The 4,918-nt window shown below is 46.0% G+C and overlaps 1 long non-coding RNA gene across 1 annotated transcript; it reads left to right on the top strand.

Moving 5' to 3' along the window:
- The first annotated feature begins 1,949 nt into the window (after window positions 1-1,949).
- Window positions 1,950-3,200, top strand: LOC149345428 (uncharacterized). The gene is made up of 2 exons (XR_016282849.1): window positions 1,950-2,421; window positions 3,009-3,200. It is a non-coding gene; the product is annotated as an uncharacterized LOC149345428 (long non-coding RNA).
- Window positions 3,201-4,918: the final 1,718 nt, after the last annotated feature.

The following is a 4,918-nucleotide window of genomic DNA, read 5'->3' as shown; positions in this document are numbered from 1 at the left end:
TTATATGTGATTATTTCTCTCAATTCGTTTTTTTTAATATTCGGACTTGTTTATTTATTTATTTTTTATGACCAACAACAGCGCTAGCGTCGAACTCTGACGCGAAATTACAATAAAAAGCGCGATGTAATTGATTGCGCGAAAGTGAGCAGAGGTCAGATTCATTCACGAAGGTATACGAATTTTGAAAAGCGGCGTCTTTTGTAATTATGGTATGCAAAAAAAAAGAAAGAGAGAAAGAGGTGCCACAATCAAGAAAATGAAATTTAGATTCGAGGAATGGTAATAACGCACTAATTAACGTACTGCCTCGCATATCTCTCGCATACCTCGCATACCACAGCCCCCGATTATAGGTTGCCGGTTCAAATTCGTGTCTCAAGATGTAGGCTCAACTTAACTAATAAGTTTATGCTGCACGAAACGCTGAATCGTATTACACAATCCGGAATACAATGCCTCACCCACAGGATGCTCACCCGAGAAAAAAACAAATAAATCGCTTTTTCCACTAGGTCACAAATTATTGCGTGGCGCATTTTGAGAGAAGAAACGATGTGAGTAAAACGGGATTTTGGTTTTATCGCAAATAAACAGTTGACGGGAACAACTTGCTGCGCATTTACTGCGTGAAGAAGCAGCAGACGAGAAAGAAAATGCAGATGTATGTTAAATTAAAAAAAATAATAAGCGAACAAACGGCTCTGCCTCCTGAAGCCGCGAAGCTAAGGTGGCTAGGTTTTTTTAATGTCGCAAATTGTTTTGTTATTCTGCTGTGCTTTTTGGGTATTCTATAACGACGGCTCTAGCATACGTTTTTGCTTTAAATTATAACGTTTATCAAATTAAAGATCGGAACTTTTTCCCGGTCGCATTTCCACTAGTTTTTTTGCCTTTTCTTTGCGCGTATCCTTAATACCAATGAGCCATAACAGGTGCATTGCTGATTAGCGCGCCACGTCATTTCGAGCTAGCGCAGACACACACGGGTGGGCCGCATGACGGCTTAGACCGACCTGCCTACACTGGTGTGTATAAAATGTAGGGTATTCGTCGCTCTAGAAGCGAATCATTGGATTATATTGATGAATGGTGTTGCTTGGACGTATGTCATCCTACTTTGTCCGCCACAAGTATCATATATGAAACACTCAAAGAACACGCATTGTTCCTGCTAATTTTATTTATTGTTTTATATTTCCGGTATTTTCATAGTAACACGTTTATCTCAGCTTCAACCAAAGAGGCACACGACCGCAGAGATTACGCTAATGTTTGGAGCCGTTTTGACGAAATTCATGCCCAAGCTCCACGTTTCCACTTCCAACATCTCCGCATTGTCGTTTCCTTGCCGCTTTTCACGTGCTCAACGCCTATGGCGCACCCTCCGGACATTCCGGAATTCTTTCACTCATTTCACCACCCCCCCTCTCCACCCCCTTTTTGAAGGCCCATACAGCCGCCTTTTGCCGGGCCGAGCCTCTTTGTTGGAAGAGCGCTGGCCCTCACCATGCTAGGAGTTTTTTTTTCTTTGTGATTTTAGGTACACTGACCTTCTCTAACCTGTTTTCCCCTCGCGCCCAACTAAGCGCAACGCCGCTCATCCACCCTCCCTAGATTTTCTTCTACCCCTTTTCCAGCTGCCGTTTATCTTGCTGCAGCAAATTCTCCGAAAAATATAAGAAACCTGTCCCATCGTGGTCTCCTCCTTTCCCGAACACTCGCCCAACGAGTATCGCCTGTAGCTAGCAAGGCGGCGAAAAGACACACAACCAGCGTGCCGACGAAGCATGCGCGCTCAAGCTGACGCCGTTCGTTGTCGAGAATCCGCACCAGATACGATTTGACAATTATGACGGAATTCAGTAGCCTGGCCTGCAAGATTCTATTTGTGAGTACCACCATACTTTTATATTGAAATGTGTTCGGAAATGAATAAGGTTCTTGGCGTAATTGCCGCTTTGAATCAGCGCCGACCTTTTTTTTCTCCGGCAGGAAACGAGAAAGCGACAAAGCACTGGCGCCAACTTCTGAATGGCAACTTTCACAGCGAAATGTCTAGCGCAAAGGCATGCACAGAATGGTGAGAACTTTATTTTTCAGCTTTGAAAAAATGGATTTACCGAACGTTGACTATCTCTTCAATCACCGTGGCGGAGTGTCGTGTGGCCCGACTCATGTTGCGTTCATTACGACATTGGTCGTCTATCGTTTGTGCAAGATGAGTACCAGAAGCGCTTATTCTTTCACTGCAGCAGTTTTCTGGCCGCGTGTAATATTCCCGTGCCGGGTGCCCTTGTCTTGGCCAGTTGCAGGCGTACGAGAAAAAGCGGAATTCCTGGTCCCAGCGAACTTTATCCATGTTGTCTCGGAATTAATCACCCATGGACTAACGGAAGAGTGATTTCGTGTGGTTTTCAAGTAAGATTTCCGTCTGCCCCGTTACATGCATGCCAAGCGGCATCGATAATCTGCTTACTTTAAAAAAAGTGTATTCGGTCTCCTGCGTTCAGCGCATTTCGCAAAACTGTGCAAGCCGTCTTTGCATGGAATATTATATTTCATAGCGAAAAAAAAATTGCTCACAGCTGTTCAATAGGGAGGAGCTGCTACCACCTGTGCCATACTTTGCTGGAACAAAAAGGCAAACAACCAGCTCGCAATAGACATATAATTTTGATAGGAAATATAAAAATAGATTGATTTGTATTAAACACTATATTTATCTCTTTTTGTGACTTTTAATATGCATTTGAGGGTGTGACACGGCAAATTGGGATTAGAAATTAGCAATACGGTGGGAAAAAATTGTTAAATTCAATTCAACATTTTGCTATTAGTGTGGGGATTTATATTAAGAGTCATTTAGAAATTATACTTTCAACATACGTTGCCAGTACCTTCTCGCACACTGCGCGCCACTAAGATCAATGTGTTATTTTATTTCTTGTCTTTTTTCTGCGATGGTTGTACTTACACTCATGATCACATCATGCACCTCTTTGCAGCTGCGATGTACAGCCAGGTCATCGTGCAAGAGCTTGGCGAGGAATTTGTTTCAAGGCACTGCAAAAGTTCTCTTACAAGAGGGGTGCAACGATTAGTGCCGATATGACTCATCGATTCAGCGGCTCCGGCACAATGCATTTCACGATGTACTGGCACCGTAGATGCAATAAATTTTGTTCTTTGAATCCGTTCTTTCTTTTTTGTATGTCTGCTGACTGCTCATATGTAAAATGTTACACATACAAGCTCCGGCTGGTGGAAAACAAGCGGTATATGTCTGCATTGTTGCTGGCCAGCAAGAGGTGTGGTACAAAACTAGGTGGGACCCCCGATCGCGTACAATTTCCCACTGGCCTTGCAATTGATATGCCACCTATAAAAGTTAGATCAAAGGTGGAAAAGTGGGCACAAGTCGGAGCAAACCTGGGGCTATTATTGATACTGGCGGAATGTGGGCATACTATTGGCGCGAATTTCGGGCCATTATTGACAGATCGACTGAATGTGGGGCATACTATTGGCGTGAGATTGGCTGAATATGGGCATAGTATTGGCACGAATGTCGGGCCACAATTAATAGATTGGCTGAACATGGGCATAGTCTTGGCACGAACGTTGGCCATTTGTGGATAGACTGGCTGAATGTTGGGTCAATGCTGGCAGCTAGACTGGCTGAGTATAGGCACAATCTTGGCATGAATGAAGGGCCATTGTTGGAAAAAGTCTCGGATTGCTCAAATGCCAGTGTAGGACCAATATTCATGCCAATTTCCGCCACTCTTTTGCCACGGTTGGACCAATCAATTTGTGCTGCTTGGGAGATATTTACATCACATACAAATTTAGGCACTGGAGACAAATTGACCAGCAAAAAGAGAAAACAACAAAAAGTGGAACTGGCTAACACTAGGGGAGGCCCCTACACGGCATAGCCGAAGATGCATAGCACCTGACCTTAGCTCAGAACCCTTTTTTCCGGCTCCGGGCCCAGTTTGAAAGCCCTAAAGGCCCGGCCGATTTCGTAGCACCCAATCATGTTACACTGCTCACATGATTGGTTTATCGAGAGCATGGCCAACCCTCCAGCTTCCGTAGGGCAAAACACCCTCTCCATTGCAAAATAAAAATAAAAACAAACAAAAACACAAAGTCGTGCCAGCATGTGCCAGGAGAAACATCCTTTCCCTCGCAAAAATAAAAGAAAAACCAAATGCAAACACACAATCGTGCCAGCACGTGCGATCGGTTTCCTCCGATGACCCTCAACTTTGGCGTCGTCCCGGAATTGGGGATTATCGGGCTTAAACGGTCAGTTACCGCTGTAATTGCCACTGCGAGCTCGGACCCGCGTACCAAGGCGACTTAGCATTCCCGAGGCTTAGTAGCTATCCGGCGCCTCACCGACACCCGGCCAGTCGCGTCACCCGACTCAGGCCTTCGCTGCTCGCGGCTAGCCACGCTGTCGCCAGCTATTCGTCATTTTTATTTCCCCCTCTCGTCAACGACGCCCCGACAAACTCCCGTCCGGCAGTGCTTAATCTGCAGAAGGTCCGCAGACTCTTCAAACCGCATGTTCGTCGCGAGTTTGTGTCGCATATCTGGTGTCCGCCGAGACGAGGGGGCGATCAGCGTGCGGCGGCTCTCACCGCTAGCTGAATAGGGCCTCGACGCCTTCGCGCGCGCGCATAGTTCCACGAAAGGTGACACTTCGCTTCGAGCGCACCCCTCCGTCCCCTCCCGCCGCAGTGGTCGGGGGTCCATTGGAGACGGCAGCGGTGGGGTGCTGAGAAGGGATTAGCGGCGGTCCTAATGACCCCGCGTGCACTACCGATATCTTACAATCTCGATATACAAGACAGTATATATAGGTGTATATGCCCAGATATACTCAATTCCTTGTATCTTGATT

This window comes from Amblyomma mixtum, chromosome 5, assembly GCF_055824585.1.
Source record: "Amblyomma mixtum isolate Tamu chromosome 5, ASM5582458v1, whole genome shotgun sequence".
NCBI classification, from domain to species: Eukaryota; Metazoa; Arthropoda; class Arachnida; order Ixodida; family Ixodidae; genus Amblyomma; species Amblyomma mixtum.
This window is presented reverse-complemented; position numbering and strand designations above follow the sequence as displayed.